The sequence below is a fragment of the Acinonyx jubatus genome, chromosome C1 (genome assembly GCF_027475565.1).
Source record: "Acinonyx jubatus isolate Ajub_Pintada_27869175 chromosome C1, VMU_Ajub_asm_v1.0, whole genome shotgun sequence".
NCBI classification, from domain to species: Eukaryota; Metazoa; Chordata; class Mammalia; order Carnivora; family Felidae; genus Acinonyx; species Acinonyx jubatus.
The window spans coordinates 145,241,914-145,262,884 of record NC_069381.1 but is presented as its reverse complement, the minus strand read 5'-3'; the positions used below and the strand labels follow the sequence as shown (position 1 = coordinate 145,262,884).

Sequence of the window (20,971 nt, the reverse complement as noted above, 5' to 3'; positions counted from 1 at the left end):
ACTCTAAATAGCTTTTACTCTTTCATAATCAACTTATTAAAATAGTTGTCTCCAGTTTCTGTCCTTTGTCACTCTTCAATCCATGGCAATTTACACCTGCAAAACCTCAACAGGACATTGTCTCTTATAAAGATTAAAACATAGTAATAAAATAAATTATCAATTGCTAAGTAACAAGCTGCCCCAAACTTAATCATTTTAAACAGCAGCCACTACTTATTATCTTCATGATTCTGTGCGTTGACTAAGCTTGAGCGGATACTTTTTTTCTGCATGGCTTTGGCTGGAGCTGTGGTCATCTGGAAGCTTGACTGGACTAGAACATCCACTATGTCTCATTCACATGGCTGGCAGGTGGTGTTGACTCTTGGTTGGGAGCTTAGCTGGAAGTGACTCCTTTTCATGGCTCTTCCATATGTGGGCTTCCCACAGCATGAAAGCTAAGCTTGAGGAGGGAATGTTTTAAGTTTGTGAAAGCAGAAGCTCTCCAGTCGCAGATGTTAAACAACCTCACTTCTGCCACATTTTATTTGTCAATATAAGCTCTATACAGTCCAGATTCAAGAGAAGGGAAAATGATTTTATCTCTTGACGGGAGGAATAGCAAAGTATTTGCAGATCTCTTTAATACGCTACTGTAATTAATGGCTTTCCTTATTGCTAACTCCAATAAAAACAATACGGTCCTTAGTTTACGTGACATCTCAATTCTTGAAATATTCTCTTCTTTCAACTTCCATGACAACACACTCTTCTTGTTTTCTGGCTACTTCTAGAGCTATTCTCATTTTCTTGTGATGAATCCTCAAACTCAAAACATCACTATTCCTTAGGTTTCAACCTTTGGTCCTTTCCTATCATCACTTCATACACTCTCATTGGACAGTCTAATAAACTCTCAAGACTTTCATTACTATCTGCATATTAATCATTTTCAAATATTTACTCACAGCTCCTATTGCTCACTTAAGTTTCAAACCTAGATACCCCATCTTTAGTGAACTCTCCTATTTTCATTTAAATATCCTACTAGCATCACAAATTTAAAACGTCTAAAATTGAACTCATTGTATTTTTCCCCAAAGCTCCTATTTCAATGTTATCCTTATCTGTGAATAGCACCATAATTCTCTCAGAGAATTAGTCATTTTGTCTCTCCTTTTACTCAACTATACATCCAGTTGCCAAGGCTAGTTGATATTATCTTCTAAATACCTTTCAAATTTGTTAAGTTGCCTACACTTATTCTCCAATAAACTAGTGCTGAATCTAGATCAGACCTCTATCATCTTTTACCTGATTTACTTCAGCATTTTCTAACTGGTCTTCTCACCTCCAGACTGGTCTCCTCTTTGGTTCATTTTTCACACTGAAACCAGAGTAGTTTTTAATGCCAATATTAGATCATGTTATGCCCAATTTGGCAGCATATATACAGAAATTGAAACAATACAAACAAGACTAGTATGGCCCCTGTGCAAGTATAACTTATACATGTCTAAAGTATTCCTTATATTTTCTGTGTTGATAGGCACACAGTCTATAAAGATGCAATTTACTGCACAAATGAGGGGAGAGGTTGAACTCATATAAGAGCAAAGTTTTGCATACTATTACAATGAAATTGGTATTAATCTAAACTAGATTGTTATGAATTAAGATAATTGAACCCTCATAGCCACCACTAAGAAAACAACTCAAAAAATATAGTAAGAGAAATAATGACATTAATATAGTCCACTAGAAAATATTCTTTTAAAACAAAAGTCATCAGTTATGGAGGAAGTATAAAAAAATACATTTAGAACACAAATAGAAAAATGGCAAGCATAAACTTGACTTTATGAGTAATTTCATTATATTAATAGGGATTGAATTAAAGGGGAGAGATTTTCAGGATAGCTTAAAACAAAACAAAACAAAAAACCCAAAACCCAACTATATGCTGTCTATTAGAGACACACTTTTATTCAAAGACACAAAGAAGTTGAAAATAAAAGTATGAGAAAAGATATACTAGGTAAACAATAACTGAAAGAGACCTAGAATGGCTATACTAATATCAGACAAAGTAGACTTTAAGACAAGAATTATTTCTAGAGCCTAAGAAAGACATTTGATAATAACAGAATTAACTCATCAAGAAGATATAATACCCATAAACATATACACACCAAATTTATGAAGCAAAAGCTATCATAATTGAAGAGAAAATGGTCAATTCAACAATAGTCAGAATTATCAATATCTCACTTTCAATAATGGTAGAACAACTAAACAAAAAAATCAAGCAAATAGAAGACTTGAACAACACTATAATTCAACTAACAAACAGACCTATAGAGCCTTCCATTCAACAACTGCAGAATACATATTCTCAAGTAAATGTGAAACATTTACCAAGGTAGAACGTATGTTAGGCCATAAAACAAGTGTCAATAAATTTTAAAAGACTGAAATCATGTGACGTATGCTCTCCAATCACAATGAATGAAACTAGAAATTAATAACAGAAGGAAGTTAAACAAATTTACAAATGGAAGTTAAACACAATCATAAATAATCACAGGGCCAAAAAAGAAATCATGAAGGAAGTTAGAAAATACTTTGAGGAAAACACAACATACCAAATCTTAAGGATACAGTGAAAACAGTATGTAGAGGGAAATTTATAACTGTAATTGCCTGTCTTAAAAAAGAAAAAAAAAATCTAAAATCAGTAACAACATTCCACCTTAAGGAACTAGAACAACAAAAGCAAACTAAATCCAAAGCAAGCAAAGGGAGGTAAATAATATAGGTTGGACTAAAAATAAATGAAATAGAGAATTGGGGCACGTGGGTGGCTCAGTCAGCTAAGCATCTGACTTCAGCGCAGGTCATGATGTCATGGTTCCTGGATTAGAGCCTCTCATTGAACTCCATGCTGACAGCATGGAACCTGAAGCCTGCTTCGGATTCTGTGTGTCCCTCTCTCTGCCCCTCCCTCACTGGCTCTCTGTCTCTCTCTCCCAAAAGTAAATAAACAAAAAAAATTTTTTAATGAAATAGAGAATAGAGAAACAATAGAGAAAATCAACAAAAGTTGCTTTATTGAAAAGATTAACAAAACGACCAACCTTTAGCTAGCTTAATCAAGCAAAAAGAGAGATAAGACTGGGATGGCTGGGTGGCTCAGTCAGTTAAGCATCTGACTTCGGCTCAGGTCATGATCCCTCGGTCTGATGGTTCAAGCCCATGTCAAGCCCTGTGCTGACATCTCAGAGCCTGGAGTTTGCTTTGGATTCTGCGTCTCTCTCTCTCTCCCTCTCTGCCCCCCCTCCCCCTGTTCACTCTCTGTCTCTCTCTCTCTCAAAAATAAACATTAAATAAATAAATAAATAAACAAATAAATAAATAAAGACAAAATTACTAAAATTACCAACAAAAGAAAAGACACAACCAAACTTACAGGGAAAAAAAAAAGATTCTAAGGTATTGTGGACTGAATGTTCATGTCCCTCACAATTCTTACATTGAAGTCCTAACACTCAGTGTGATGGTGTTTAAAAATTGGGCCTTGGGGAGGTAATTTGGGCTAGGGTAAGTCATGAGAGTGAGGCTCTCATAATGAGATTAGTGACCTTAGAAGAAGAGAAAGAGGGGCACCTTGGTGGCTCAGTGGGTTAAACCTCCTACTTCAGCTCAGGTCATGATCTCGTGGCATGAGTTTGAGTCCCACATCAGGCTCTGTGCTGACAGCTCAGAGCCTAGAGCCTGCCTCAGATCCTGTCTCCCTCTCTCTCTGGCCCTTTGCCTCTCAGGCTCTGTGTCTCTCTCTCTCCCTCAAAAATAAGCAAATGTTTAAAAGATTAAAAATAAAAAGAAGAGAAAGATTCTTCTCTCTCTCCCCACCCTTCTTCCCCACGCCACCCCCATCCCAGGTGCACACACCCAGGAAAGGTCTTGTGAAGACAATGAGAGGGTGGTGCTCTGTAAGCCAGGTAGAGAGCTCTCACCAGGAACTAAATTAGTTGGCACTTTGATCTTGGACTTCCCCACCTCCAGAACTGTGAAAAATAAACTTCTATTGTTTAAGCCACTCGGTCTATAGCATTTTATTATGGCAGCCTGAGCTAACTCAGATTTTGGTGCTGAGAAATGGAGTACCACTGTAACAAATATCTAAACATGTGGAAGTGGCTTTGAAACTAGATAATGAATAGAGGCTGAAAGAGTTTTGAGGTGCATGCCAGAAATGTGGACATTAAGGGAGATTTTGGTAAGGGCTCAAAAAGAAGGGGAAAGCTAAAGAGGAAGCTCGTTCTTCTTAAAAAAGACCTAAAGAATCATAAATGGACTTTGGTAGGAATATGGACATTGAAAGTCCTTGGTGAAAGCTCAGATGGAAATGAGAAGTATGTTACTGGAAACTGGAGAAAAAGAGATATTTGTTATAAAATGGCAAAGACCTTGGCTGAATTGTGCTTGTGTCCTCGTGTGTTGTAGAAGGTAGAACTTGTGAGTTATGGAATTGAATATTTAGTTTAAGAGATTTTTAAATATATTTTATTTTATTCTTGAAACATTTAGTTGGCACACAATGTAATGTTAGTTTCAGGTTTACAGCATAGTGATTCAATAAGTCTATATGTTATGCAATGTTCTTCACAAATGTACCAACATACAACATGGTTACCACATCATTGGCTATATTCCCTATGCTGGGCCTTTCATCCTCGTAGACTTATTCATTCTATAACTGGAAGCCTGTATCTCCCATTCCCCTTTAATTATTTTGCCCATCACCTACCCCTCTCCCCTCTGGCAGCCTTCAGCTTGTCTCCCTGTACTTATGGCTATATTTCTGCTTTTTTCTTGTTCATGTATTCATTTGTTATGTTTCTTAGATTCCGAAATAACTGAAATCATGGTATTTGTCTTTCTCTGACTTATTTCATTTAGCATAATAACCCTCTAGGTCCATCCACATTGTTGCAAATGGCAAGGGCTCATTCCTTTTTATGGTTATGTAATATTCCATTGTTTATGTATACCATTTCTTCTTTATCCATTTGTCTATCGATGGACACCTAGGTTGCTTCCATGTCTTCACTATTGTAAATAATGCTGTAATAAACATAGGGATGTGTATAACTTTTTGAATTGGTATTTTCATTTTCTTGGGTAAATACCTAGTGGTGGAATTACTGGATCATGTGGTAGTTCCATTTTTAATTTTTGAGGAACCTCCATACTGTTTTCCACAGTGGCTTCTCCAGTTTACATTCCTACTGACAGTGCATGAAGGTCCCTTTTTCTCCATGTCCTTGTTAACACTTGTTATTTCTTGTCTTCTTTATCTTAGCCATTCTGACAGGTGTGAGGTGATATCCCATTGTGGTTTGACTTGCATTTCCCTGATGATGAATGATGTTGATCATCTTTTCATGTGTTTCTTGGCCATCTGGCATCCTTTGGAAAAAATGTCTGTTCATGTCCTCTGCCCATTTTATTTATTTTTTAATGTTTATTTATTTATTTTGTGAGAAAGAGCATGCAAGTGGGAGAGGGGCAGAGGAAGAGAGAGAGAGAATCCCAAACAGGCTCCGTTCTGTCAGCTCAGAGCCCAATGCAGGGCTTGATCCCAAGACCATGAGATCATGACCTGATCCAAAATCAAAAGACGCTCAACCAACTGAGCTACCCAGGTGCCCCAATTCTCTGCCCATTTTAAATTGGATTATTTGGGATATTTTTTTGTGTTGTGCTATGTAAGTTCTTTATATATTTTGGATAATAACCCTTTCTCAGATATATGATTTGTAAATATCTTCTCCTACTCAGTGGTAGCCTTTTCGTTTTGTTAATGGTTTTCTTTGCCATGTAAAAGCTTTTTACTTTGGTATAGTCCCCATAGTTAATTTTTGCTGTTGTTTCTCTTGCCTGAGAAGATATGTCTAGAATAATGTAGCTAAAGCAATATCAAAGAAATTACCATCCCTGTTTCCTTCCAGGATTTTTATGGTTTCATATCTCACATTTAGGTCTTTGATCCATTTTGAGTTTATTTTTGTTTATGACGTGAAAAAGTGGTCCAGATTCCTTCTGCATGTAGCTGTCCAGTTTTCCCAGAACCATTTATAGAAGAGACTATCTTTTCCCCATGATATATTCTTATCTCCTTTGTCATAGATTAATTGACCATATAATCATGGATTTATTTCTCATCTTTCTATTCTGTTTAATTGATCTATATGTCTATTTTTGTGCCAGTACCATATCGTTTGATTACTACAGCTTTGTAGAGTATCTTGAAATCTGGAATTAGCTGAAAATCTTTCTAAGCAAAGTTTTGAAGGAGTATCTTGGATCCTCATGACTGCTCATATTAAAACACAAAAAGAGAGAAATGAATTGAAGAAGGGATTGTTAAGCAAAAACAAACCCAAACCTGAAGATTTGAAAAATTCTCCACCTATCCATATTACAAAAAATTAGAACATATGTATTAAAGAGAACACCATGAGTGTGCCTGTGTCTCTTGATAAAGACTTTGTGGGATCATATAATCAGAAATGCTGCTGGTTTGAACTGAAGAAAATGGAGGTGAGGCAAAATGAAGAAAGGCTATGGGACTTTATGAAATTAATAGCACTGGATGATAGTGCTATTCAGCTAGAACATGTATTATTCTTCAAGAAGAAGAAAAAATGACCCCAAGGGTGATTCAGAGATCATCAGAACCACACCTTGGTTTCAATAGACCAGAAGGCCTCTCACAGAGACCTTGGGATTGGGACCATCATGCAGAGCTGTGGGCTCTGTGGGGGCGAAGCCTCTACCTGGCAGTCCTCGGAGCACAACCCCAGCCCAAAAGAGCCTCAGAGACAGGATCTTTGCTTCAGTGGTCCAAAAGCATCAAACCAAAGATGGTAATCTCAAGCCTTAGGATCTGATGGAACTCACCTCTAGGGTTTTTACTTGCTTGGGACCCATTACTCTTTCCTTGTTTCCTATTTCTCCCTTTTGGAGATAGATTGTCTATCCTATGCCTGTTCCACCATTGTATTTTTGAAGCACATAATTTGTCTGGTTTCACAGGTTTACAGCTGGAGAGGAAATTGTCTTAGGATGAATCACACCTCGAGTTTCACTATATCCAATTTAGATATTTAAATGAGACTTTGGACGTTAGACTTTAGAGTTGATACTGGAGCAAGTTAAGATTCTTAGGGTTGTTGGGATGGAAAAAATATATTTTGTATCTGAGAAAACGTGAATTTGAGCCTAGGCTGGAATATTATGGACTAAATGTTTGTGCCCCTCCCCCAAATCCATATGTTGAAGCCCTGTACCCCAGTGAAATTGTATGTGGAGATGGGGCATTTGGAATTTAATTAGGTAATTAAGATTAGATTAACTCATGAGGATGGGCCCCTCATGAAGGGTTTAATGACCTTAGAAGTAGAAGAGGAAGAGAGTAAAATCTCTCTTTCTCTCTCTCTTTCTATATATCTCAACATGTGCATGCACTGAAGAAAGACCATGTGAGATCATAATGGGAAGGTGGCTGTCTGTAAGCCAGGAACAGGGCTCTCACCAGGATCCAAACCAACCAGCACCTTGACCTTGGACTTTATAGCCTTCAGAACTGTGAAATAAATTTCTGCTGTTTAAACAACGCAGTCTGTGGTGAACAATTGTAGGCCAACAAAGTAGATAACCTAAATGAAGTGTACCAATTCCTAGAAACACAGAAACAAACAAAATTGATTGATGAAGAAATAGAGGATCTGAAAACACATATAGTGAGTAAATAGCTTAAGTTAGTAATCAACAAACTTCCAGCAAAGAAAAGCCCAGGACTTTATGGCTTCACTGGTAAATCCTACCAAACATTTAAAGAAGAATTAATACCATTCTGAATAAACTTTTGCAGATAATAAAAGAGGACAGAACATTTTCTAGTTTATCATTTAAGTCCAGCATTTCCTTAATGTCAAAGCAACACAAAGACCACAAGTAAACTTCAGATCAATCTCCTTATAAATATAGAATCAAAACTCCTCAACCAAGTAGTGGTAAACTAAATTTGGCAAAACATATAAAAAGATTTTAGACTTTACCAAGTGAGATTTATTGTGGGAGTGCAAGATTGTTTCAACATATGAAAATCAATCCATATGATATAACATATTAATAGAATAAAGGGGGAAAAGCTTACACGATCATCTCAATAGATGCAGAAAAAATATTTGATCAAATCCAACACTTTTTTATGATAAAACACACTTAGCAAGTTAGGAATAAAATGGGGCTTCCTCAATCTCATAAAAGGCATCTATAAAAACTCCCATAGCTAACCTCATACTTAAGGATGAAAGAGTGGATGTTTCCCCTACCAAGAGCCAGGAACAAGACAATCACCTCCAGTCTGACATTACTTTATAATTTTATAATTTGTGTTGTAGCTAAAAATACTTTTTGCATGCTATGACACAATTTTTATTCTTTATAAAATTACATATGGTGCATAGAAATGATTTTTTGGAAGTCTATGCACCAAGATGATGGCTGTGGTAATCTTGGGATGGTGGCAATGCCAGTAATCTTTATATATGTTTTGTTTTGTTTTGTTTTAAACAACATTATTGAGTATAACACATACCCTACACTCCACCAACTTAAAGTGTGCAATTCACTGGTTTTTAGTATACTTATTCAAGCATCATCACTATCCAATTCCAGAACTTATTCACCACTCCAAAAAGAAACCTCATACCTATTAGAAGTCACCTCACTTTTCCCTCTCTCAGCTCCTGACAACCACTAATCTACTTTCTGTTTGTATGGATTTGCTTATTCTGGACATATACCATATAATAAATAGTATCAATGTGGCTTTTGTGCTGGCTTCTTTTCATCTAGCATAATGTTTTCAAAATTCATCCATGTCATAGCATATATCAGTACTTGCTTTTTCATGGCTGAATAATATTCGATTATATGGATAGATACCACTTTTGTGGTATACCATTCATCAGTTGATAGGCATTTGAGTTGTTTCTACATCTTGGCTATTATTAATAATGTTGCTATTCACATTCAAGTACAGGGTTTTGTGTACATATGTGTTTTCATTTCTCTTGGATGTATAGTAAGTGTGTGTTTAACATTGTAAGAAACTGCCAAGGAGTTTCTGAAGTATTTGTGTATTTAACATTCCCATCAGCAATGTATGAAAGTTCTAATTGTTCTATAGCCACAACACCATTTGGTTTGGTTCATTTTTTTTTTAAATTTTAACTCTTCTAATGGATATATAATAGTATCTTGTGATTTCAATTTTCATTTCTCTGATGACTAATCATGTTGAGTGTCTTTTTATGTGTTTATTGACTACAAGTGTATTGTCTTTTCTAAAGTGTCTTTTCAAGATTTTGTCCATTTTAAAAATTAAATTGTTTTTAATTTTGGTACTGATTTGTAGTTTTTATATATTCTGAACACAAAGGTTTATGAATATTTGCTACCAGTCTGTGGCTTGCTTTTTCATTTTCCAACTTTGAGTCAGGCTCTACTAGGCTTCATACATCGGACAAATCTTAAATGTTATCATCTGTCCCACATCCCTACTTCCTGTGAAACTATTAAAAGTGAAAATATCAAGGTCACCAGAGTTTGTCACATATGCCTAAGGCAAAATCCATGCCTAGGACTTCCTCACCTCCTAGGAGTTCTTTGTTCACTTCACTTTTTGGCTTCTTACAATCTTTACTTCTTAGCAGCTCAGTGATGTACCTAAAAGGTTTTGTTTCTTTCTTTGTGTTTTACATTTGTTATGTCAGTATTATTGCTTTCTGTGGGAGGATCATAGCTTCCCTTGCAGCCAACACTAGCCATGTGACACAGTTCTGTCCAATAAGATAGAAAAGGAAGTCTACTAGCAATGATCCTTTCCTCTTCCTTCCCCTTTTCTGCTTTGAATGCAGATGTAAGACCCAAAGATGCTGTGGTGATCTCTAATTCATGAAGTGATAAAAGAACAGACTTGCCAAATGGCAAAATGGAAGGAAAATAGGAACCATAGGCAATGACAACATTATGAGTTGTGGCACCAAACCTGGGTGGCCTAATTCTAAACTTCTTAGTTAAAAAAAAAGTTTGTATACTCTAATTTGTCAAACTAGAGTTAGCTGGATTTTTTGCTACTTGCCATCAGAAGTTAAAGTTATTTTTAGAAATATAACATTCAGGGATGCCTGGGTGGCTCAGCTGGTTAAGTGTCCAACTTCAGCTCAGGTCATGATCTCGCGGTTCTTGAGTTCAAGCCCTGCATCGGGCTCTGTGCTGACAGTTCAGAACCTGGAGCCTGCTTCAGATTCTGTGTCTCCCTCTCTCTCTGTTCCTCCCCTGCTCATGCTCTGTCTCTCTCTCTCTATCTCAAAAGTAAAGATTTAGGGGTGCCTGGGTGGCTCAGTTAAGTGTCCGACTTCGGCTCAGGTCATGATCTCGCGGTTCGTGAGTTTGAGCCCTGCGTCAGGCTCTGTGCTGATGCCTCGGAGCCTGGAGCCTGCTTCGGATTCTGTGTCTCCCTCTCTCTCTGCCCCTCCCCTGCTCATGCTCTGTCTCTGTCTCTAAAAAATAAATAAATGTTAAAAAATTTTTTTAAAAAGATTTAAAAAATAAGAAAAAAGAAATATAACATTTATACATTCATTCATCCATCCCATCAATAAACAGGAATTAAACACATACTAAGTGACAGTGCTTATAGCAGAATTTCTCAATAAGCATGATATTACTTGATATCATTATATACATTTGTTACAAGGACTTTACAGTGTCAAAATAACTGGGATCTACTAGATGGTACTAAGAACATTGCATTTCTTTTTTTTAAATTAATTTATTTATTTTGAGAGAGAGAGAGAGACATAGAGAGTGAGTAGGGGAGGGGCAGAGAGAGGGGGAGAGAGAATCCCAAATAGGTTCCTCGCCATCAGCATGGAGACTGATGTGGGGTTAGAACTCACCAACTGTGATATTATTACCTGTGCTGAAACCAAGAGCCAGATGTTTAACCAACTGAGCCACCCAGGTGCCCCTGAACATTGCATTTCTTAAAATGCATGGGGCAGTCCCATGAAGTAAGAATTGTCCCGTATCCTTCATACTTTTTGACATCCACTGAGACATATCTTTAGGTAGAAGTGTTTTTTTTAATTATCTGAACTTAGAACCTAACTCCATTCTACAAATACATACCAAATATTTTCTGCACATGTTTAACAGATTTAAATTTTCTAGGAGTATTTTGTTAGAAATTTACCACAAATTATTCAACATTTAAGCAAATAACATCAGGAGCAGCAATGCTGCCCAAAGTTTTTGAGTCTCTGGTATAATATACTTGTATCAGTTTACATTTGCTGTGGTCTCATTTACAAGATTCTACATATAGATGCAAACATCTATGTTATTATGTCTACTAGTCAACCTCGACATTTGCACATATAAGTACACACTAGTTTATAATAACCAACTCTGCTTTTATTACTCTTTTATATTTATAATTAGGCATTGTGTTGCTTTTTTGAAATTATGTACATATGTATGTTATATTCATTTAACATACATTCTTTATTTATTTAAGGACAGAATTATAATCAGACCATAAAATATCTATCATAAACAGGGGAGCTGGACTTTGATAGAATTAAGAGTTGCTGGTTTTCTTCCTGGCTAAGTTTTGGAAGGTTATATGTTTCTAGGAATTTATCCATTTCTTCTAAATTGTTTGACTTGTTGCCACACAGTTTTTCATAATATTCTCTTACAATCCTTTGTATTTCTGTGGTGTCCATTGTTTCTGCTCCTTCATTTCTGATTTTGAGTCCTCTCTCTGTCTCTCTCCCAGTAACTCTGGCTATAGGGCAGAAGTTCATCAATTTTGATCTTTTCAAAGAGCTAGTTCCTAGTCTCATTGATCCATTCTATTGTTTCCTCAGTTGCTGTTTCATTTATTTCTGCTCTGATCTTTATTATATCCTCTCTTCTACTGATGTTGGATTTCATTTGTTTCTACTTTTTCTAGTTACTTTAGGTGTAAGAGTAGGTTGTTTATTTGAGATTTTGCTTGCTTCTTGAGGCAGGCCTGTTTTGCTATAATTTTCCCTCTAGAACAGATTTTGCTGCATCTGAAAGGTTTTGGATCATTGTGTTTTCAGTTTCATTTGTCTCCATGTACTTTTTAAAAAATTTTCTCTTTGATTTCTTGGTTGACTCATTCATTGTTTAGTAGCATGTAATTTAGCCTCCATGTATTTGTATTCTTTCAAGATTTTTTTGTCATGATTGATTCCTAGTTTCATATAGTTGTGACCAGAAAAGGTGCACGATACGATTTCAATATTTTTTTTAATTCGTTGAGACTTTTTTTGTGGCCTAATGTGATCTATTCTGGAGAATGTTCCATGTGTACTTGAAAAGGATGTGTATTCCACTGTATTTGGATCAAATTTTTGGAATATATCTGTAAGATCCATCTGGCCCAATGTGTCATTCAAAGCCACTGTTTCTTTGTTGATTTTCTCTCTGGATAATCTATCCATTGTTGTAAGTGGGGTGCTAAAGTTACCTAGTATTATTATATTACTATTAATTTCTTCCTTTATATCTGTTAATAGTTACTATATGTATTTGGGTGCTCAAATGTTGGTGCATAAATATTTATAACTGTTATTATATGGTTATATTCCTTTTTAAATTTTTTTTATTTTTAAAATTTTAGTTCTATTATAGTTAACATACAGTGTATATTGATTTCAGATGTACAACATAGTGATTCAACAATTCCATACATCACCCAGTGCTCATCATGCCAAGTACAGTCCTTAATCCTCATCACCTATTTCACCCATGCTCCCCACCCACCTCCCCTCTGGTAACCATCACTTTGTTCTCTTAGAGCTAAGAGTCTGTTTCTTGGTTTCTCTCTCTTTCTTTCCCTTTGTTCATTTGTTTTGTTTCTTAAATGCCACATAAGAGTGAAATCATATGGTATTTACCTTTCTCTGACTGACTTATTTCATTAGGATTATACTCTGTAGCTCCATCCATGTTGTTGCAAATGGCAAGATTTCATTCCTTTTTATGGCTGAATAATATTATGATATATATATATATATATATATATATATATATATATATATATATACACACTACACCTTCTTTATCCATTCATCTATTGATGGACTCTTGGGTTGCTTCCATAATTTGGTTATTGTAAATAATGTTGCAATAAACATAGAGGTGCATATGTCCCTTTGAGTAAGTGTTTTTGTATTTGGGGGGTAAATATCCAGTAGTGTGATTACTGGATGGTAGGGTAGTTCTATTTTTAACTTTTTGAGGAAACTTAAGACTGTTTTCCACGGTGGCTGCACCAGTTTGCATTCTTACCGATAGTGCGAGAGGGTTCCTTTTTCTCCACATCCTTGCCAATACTTGTTGTTTCTTATGTTCTTCATTTTAGCCATTCTGACATGTGTGATGTGATATCTCATTGTGGTTTTGATTTGCATTTCCCTGATGATGAATGATGTTGAGCATCTTTTCATATGTCTGTTGGCCATCTGGATGTCTTCTTTGGAGAAATGTCTGTTCATATATGGTTATATTCCTGAAACAAGAAAGAAATAGAAAATTTGAACAGACTGATTACTAGCCATCAAGTTTAATCAGTAATCAAAAAACTCAGAACAAGCCTAAGTCCAGGAACAGATGACTGCATAGGTGAATTCTACCAAACATTTAAAGACGAGTTAATAGGATACCTGGGTGGCTCAGTTGGTTAAGCATCTGACTCTTGATTTCAGCTCAGGTCATGATCTCACAGTTATGAGATCGAGCCCCATATCAGGCTCCATGTTGGGTGTGGAGCCTGTTTAACATTCTCTCTCTCTCCCTCTCCCTCTGTGTCCCTCTCCAGCTCATGCTCTCTCATTCTTGCAAAGAAAAAAAAAGAGTTAATACCTTTTCTTCTCAAACTATTCTAAAAAATAAAGGAGGAAAGATTCCAAATTCATTCTATAAGGGCAGCATTACCCTGATACTAACACCAGATAATAATACTACAAAATAAGTCTTCCCTGGCAAGGGAAACAAAAGCAAAATTAAACTATTGGGACTACACCAAAGTAAAAAGCTTTTTCATGGGTGCCCAGGGGGCTCAGTCAGTTGAGCGTCCGACTTCGGCTCAGGTCATGATCTTGCAGTTTGTGAGGTCGAGCCCTGTGTTGGACTCTGTGCTGACAGCTCAGAGCCTGGAGCCTGCTTCGGATTCTGTGTCTCCCTCTCTCTCTGCCCCTCCCCCGTTCATGCTCTGTCTCTCCCTCTGTCAAAAATAAATAAACATTAAAAAAACTAAATAAAAAAAAAGCTTTTTCACAGCAAAGGAAACCAGGAGCAAAATAAAAAAGCAACTTACTGAATAGCAGAAGATATTTGGAAGTGATATATCCAATAAGGGGTTAATATCCAAATATACACAGAATTTATGCAACTCAATACCAAAAAAAAAAGCAAAAAACAAATAATTCAATTTAAAATGGGCAGAGGACAGGTATAAACATTTTCCCAAGGAAGACATCCATATTGCCAATAGACACATGAAAAGATGCTCAACATCATTCATCATCAGGGAAATGCTAATTAAAACTGCAATGAGATACCATCTCATACCTGTCAGAATACCTAAAATCAAAAAGACAAGAAATAACAAGTGGTGACAAGGACATGGAGAAAAAAGGATCCTCATGCACTGTTGATGGGAATGCAAACTGGTTCAGCCATTGTGGAAAACAGTATGGAGAAAGGATGATATCATACCATTTGAGACAGCCTGGATGGACCTAGAGTATAATGCTAAGTGAAATAAGTCAGTCAGAGAAAGACAAATACCATATGATTTACTCATATGTGGAATTTAAGAAATAAAACAAAGGAAAAAGAGACAAACCAAACAATAGATTTAACTATAGAGAACAAACTAGTGGTTCCTAGATAGGAGGTGTGGGGATGGGTGAAACAGGTGAAGGGGATTAAGGATACACTTGTAGTTATAAGCACTTAGTAATGTATAGAATTGTTGAATCATTATACTGTACACCTAAAAGAAAGAGTCACTGGTTTTAATAATTCCATATCGTTAAGAAATTGTTAATAGTATTTAATTTGTTTTTACAAGGGATGTTAAGAAAATGTCTGCAGACAAAGAAAACTCCTGGTTGTCTGGAAAAGTTGACCCTCCCCAGGAATTCTCTGCCAATAGATTTTAAGCATCTGAGTTTATATGCTATGGCTGTTTCACTCAGATTACTTAGAAGTTCGTGCCTCTCTACAAACTGCCCCCATTCCTGGTGTCTCCTGGGGAGGATTGTGAAATCATCTTTCCAAAAGTTTGGATTTATTTCTACAGAGGTGTGACATCTTTCCTTTGAAGGGAAGAGCACAAGTAAGGGGGACTTACATATAGTAAAAGATTGACAGAAGTGTACCTTGTCTAAGATCATGCAAAAGTGAGCAAGTGTTGGCACAAAAACAGACACATAGACCAAAGGAAGGACGCACAGAAGTATGGCCAACTAATCTTTGACAAAGCAGGAAAGAATATCCAATGGAAAAAAGACAGTCTCTTTAACAAATGGTGCTGGGAGAACTGGACAGCAACATGCAGAATGATGAAACTAGACCACTTTCTTACACCATTCACAAAAATAAACTAAAAACGGATAAAGGACCTGAATGTGAGACAGGAAACCATCAAAACCCTCGAGGAGAAAACAGAAAAAAACCTCTCTGACCTCAGTCACAGCAATTTCTTACTTGACACATCTCCAAAGGCAAGGGAATTAAAAGCAAAAAATGAACTATTGGGACCTCATGAAGATAAAAAGCTTCTGCACTGCAAAGGAAACAATCAACGAAACTAAAAGGCATCCAACAGAATGGGAAAAGATATTTGTAAATGACATATCGGACAAGGGGCTAGTATCCAAAATCTATAAGAACTCACCAAACTCCACACCTGAAAAATAAATAATCCAGTGAAGAAATTGGCAGAAAACATGAATAGACACTTCTTTAAAGAAGACATCCAGATGGTCAACAGGCACATGAAAAGATGCTCAACATCGCTCCTCATCAGGGAACTACAAATCAAAACCACACTCAGATATCACCTCAGGCCAGTCAGAGTGGCTAAAATGAACAAATCAGGAGACTATGGATGCTGCAGAGGATGTGGAGAAATGGGAACCCTCTTGCACTGTTGGTGGGAATGCAAACTGGTTCAGCCGCTCTGGAAAACAGTGTTAAGCGTCCTCAAAAAATTAAAAATTGGTCTGCCCTGTGACCCAGCATAGCACTGCTAGGAATTTACCCAAGGGATACAGGAGTGCTGATGCATAGGGGCACGTGTACCCCCAATGTTTATAGCAGCACTTTCAACAATAGCCAAATTATGGAAAGAGCCTAAGTGTCCATCAACTGATGAATGGATAAAGAAATTGTGGTTTATATACTCAATGGAATATGACTTGGCAATGAGAAAGAATGAAATATGGCCTTTTGTAGCAACGTGGATGGAACTGGAGAGTGTTATGCTAAGTGAAATAAGTCATACAGAGAAAGACAGATACCATATGTGTTCACTCTTATGTGGATCCTGAGAAACTTAACAGAAGACCATGGGGGTGGGGGGGGAGGAAAAAAAAGAGTTAGAGAGGAAGGGAGGAAAACCATAAGAGAATTTTAAAAACTGAGAATAAACTGAGGGTAGATGGGAGGTGGGAGGGAGGGGAAAGTGGGTGATGGGCATTGAGGAGGGCACCTGTTGGGATGGGCACTTGGTGTTGTACGGAAACCAATTTGACAATAAATTTCATACTAAAAAAAAAAACCAAAAAAAGAAAAAAACAAAAGTGAGCAAGTGTTAACAGCTAAAATGAAAATCCAAATTCTCTGACTCCTGAGGCCAAATAAGTTTTAATCTACTACTGTATGTTTTACATGTTGGAAAAAAAGGGGGGTGGGAAATGAGAATATCTGTGTATGGTCAGGAAAATCTATTTCCTTCTTTGAGCTTAATGATTAAAAAAAAAGTGGCTTATGCTTCCATATGAACATCTTCCACTGAATCTTCTTTTCCTAAGTAATTTCACATGCATAGTTGCCTTGGAGCCTCAAGGTAACAATCCCATTACCCCACTTTGTAAGTGTCAAATATTAATTGACAAGGTGGAGATTCAGCTCTCTGAAGTTCTAGTCAAACTTCTTTCATATAGCAGAGTATTTATGAAGGGAGTCAATGTTCACCTTTATTATGACTTTAAAATGTCCTCATTAGCCAATTATGCTGGGTCCTCCTATGACTCTGCCATCATCCTACTCAGTCACCCACCCCCCCCCCCATCTCTTGTGCTTGGTACGTGAAGGTTTCTTCCTTCATGTTGAGATCTTTCCCTATGGCACTACCAGATAAATTTTACGTAAGCAAATTATCAGAATCTGATGAGAGATTTCAAATACAATGTGACCCTTGGACTCACCTAAGTCTTGGGCAAATGTCTGAAAGTCACCATAATTCAGTTTATCATAGCTTTATATCTGTGATTATTTGTGCTTTATAACATTTTTTATGTTTATTTATTTTTGAGAGAGAGGGAGACACAGAATCTGGAGCAGGCTCTAGGCTCTGAGCTGTCAGCACAGAGCCTGATGTGGGGCTCAAATTCACCAACTGTGAGACCATGACCAGAGCTGAAGTTGGACGCTTAACTGACTGAGCCACCCAGGTGCCCCTATTTGTGCTTTATAAATATCCACAAGAGGGTTATAAAATCCCAGGCATTAATTGAACCCATAAAGCTATCTGAAAATTTATGTGGATGGTAAAGAGAAACAGAGATGGGTCTGGTTCTACTGGGAATCCAATAGGTCTTTGACAGTGTGGACTCTTTTCTTGTTTTGCTTGTGGAGGTGATCCAAAACTAAAGTAAGAAAACTTATGCAGGATATAGGGGTGAAATACAAGGCAAAAAGGTAGGAAATTGAAGAGAGCAAGAATATATATATATATATGTATACATATATATATGTATACATATATATATGTATACATATATATATGTATACATATATATATGTATACATATATATATATAGTACATTTTGTAATTAAGAATGTAAAGGGGAATGCTCAAATAGTATGCTGTGAAATAATAATAGCACATAGCAAATGGAAAAATTTTGCCTGCACAGGACAGAAAACTCAACCAATAGTGACAACCATTAGGACAATTCTTCTTCAACTGGGAGCAATCTGGAAGTAGGTGATCCCTAGTTGGTCTGGAAGCTCATGGTGAAGTCAAGGGTCTAGGGCTTTTCCTATCTTTCTTCCGGGCTGTCCTCCACATGTCAACCAAGTCTCCCATTGTGGTCATAGAGTGGCTGCTGGAACTCCAAGCACAGGTCTCACAAAATACCTAAACAGGAAGGGAGGAGGAGTGGTTAAAAGAAGACTTTCTTTTCATGCCTTTCTCTTACCTAAGAAGCTGGTCTTTTCCTCAAGTTCTCAACAGAGCAGAACTTGATGACATGCCTCTAGACCAATTATAGTCAAAGAGAAATGGGATTTCCATGATGGTTTAAACCAATCATATATAATTCATGCCCTGGGATAACACATATTACAGCAAGAAAGAAGGTAGAAAGGCCAATGGGTGGGAAAACATCAGAGTCTGTCACATAAATAAATAAACACACACATATATACATATGCCCACATAAGTATGCACATGCACAGACTAGCAAATATAGGTATAGTCATACTTATTTTATATATTACCCTCAATCTCAATGTTCTTTTACAAATCTTAATACATTTTGTAGATTTTTATTTCTGCTTCAGTATACATATAGAGCCATCTCTGTTTTTAAATTACTGTGGAGTATTCCATAGCATGAATGTGCCATTGTTTATGTAGTTAGTCCCTAACTGGTGGGCAATGTGTTAACCATGCCCTTTTTAAACCTCCCTAACACGATCACCACCCGTTCCTGGTCATAAGGACTGGGTAGGCCAGGTAACTTAACACCAGTTGGAACTTCACACCAACTGTGATTTCTTTATTGGTTCAGTTCAATTCAAATGCATTAAAAAATCATTAAATGAGTAACTCCTATGTTTCCGGTACTGGACTTAACACAAGGAGTGCAAAGATTAGTAATACACAATCCCCCAAATCAACTAGCTTACAGTCTATTTGATTACCTCTAAATAAGTACTGAGATAGAGGCAATTACACGGTGTGATGGCCATTCAGAAGAAGAGCATTTAGGCCAAACTGGGGGGTTTAGAGCAGGCTTCCCAAAAATAGTGACAGTGTACAGGATCCCTAAGTTCAGGCCTCCTCAGCCGTGCCTGACTCACTGCATGTGCATGAGCTCGGTGCTGTGCCCCACAGGGGTTGAGGGGCAAGAGCACTGACACAAACATGAAGCTCCTTGCTGTGCCAGAACCAAGAAAGTTCTTTATACGTGATGCCTGAGTTTCCTGTCTTCTGTGGACATCAGTGAAACTATGACAGGCTAACCTGTTAATCTGCAAATAGAGTAAACTCTCCGACCCTTCACAATTCTTAACAAACGTGCTTCTAGAACAATAGGATGTTTTATGATCATCTTGTTCTTTTCCTGCCTCAGCCACTTCTTCAACAAGCCCTGGCTCCTTGAGTAGAAAATAGTATTACAAAGACACATCTGGGTACTAAATATGCTCCTTAGGGTCAGCATGTCCCTGGGCTCAGTCCTTTTCAGTAGACACAGCCAGCTACATGCACACACGTGCACACACACATACAGTTGCATCTATTTTTTATTTCTTTATCTATATCTATATGTTAACAACCAAGAGTTCACACCAATGCCTCCCCCACCAAGCTCAAGAATGTATTCTTATTTTCTCCTTTTCTGTGTTTGTACTTCTCCAACAGTGAGAAAACCGGCTTCCACTGTCTTAAATTTATATTTACTTGTTTCACGACCCCTCCAGATTTGCTCAGCCAGAGCTCCCCCGGCTTTCCGCCAGGACAGAGGGGTAGAGGACCCCTCGGTGTCCACCTGGCCAGCTGCGGTGGAGAATGTCCCAGGGGTCGCCCGAGGCACAGACATGCGGAGCTGCAGGAAGGCCTCCCAGAGGGCACCCCGGGGCTGGAACGACCTCTAGCTTCGCTTCCCCAGGGCGCAGCACCTGCCACTTTGCTGCAGCTGCAGGAGCCAGCTGGGACCCACCCGGGGGCCCTGGGGAGTTTGTCCCAGACGCGGATGTGTGCGGGGCTGCAGCGGCTTGAGTTCTAGGCTCGGGACATGGAGTATACAGCAAAGTTTTTAGAAGAAAGCATGATCACCTCACTGGGAGAGGCCTGAGGAAGTACTGCTAACCATGTACACTGTCATCAAAATAAAAATCTTCTTGGATTCACATAAGCCACAAGTTAGATCCAGATCATCACCCCCATGACCATCAGAAGGCCATCCCCATCTATGAGGGACCACAAGTTGAGAAATTCCTGAGCATACTCAGGCTCCAGAAGCAGATGACACCATGAAGTAGGCAGCTTTGTCCAAGATCTTGAATCAAGAACGTTGTCTTCATTTATCTACCCTTTCTCCCTGACCTGGAAAATTCTCTGATCTAGAAGTTTTTTTAAATCCTTCCTCTTTTATTTACAAAATCAATCAATGAATCAATCAGTTTATTCATTTTTATTTGTTTAATTCCCCAGTATTGTAAATCTTCAAACTCTGCCATCGTTCTTGCTTCCCCATATACGCTTTCCTTGCCCTGATCAGTAGTTCTTCTGTCCCATTCCATACTAGCGCCACTTTGAGGATACCCTCCTCACATCTTCAGAGTAGGGATCAA

The 20,971-nt window shown here is 37.5% G+C and overlaps 1 non-coding gene across 1 annotated transcript; it reads left to right on the top strand.

Annotated features, from left to right (window-relative positions):
* The first annotated feature begins 1,411 nt into the window (after positions 1–1,411).
* On the top strand, positions 1,412–1,518 carry LOC113598348 (U6 spliceosomal RNA). The gene has a single exon (XR_003419022.1). It is a non-coding gene; the product is annotated as a U6 spliceosomal RNA (small nuclear RNA).
* The last annotated feature ends 19,453 nt before the right edge of the window (positions 1,519–20,971 follow it).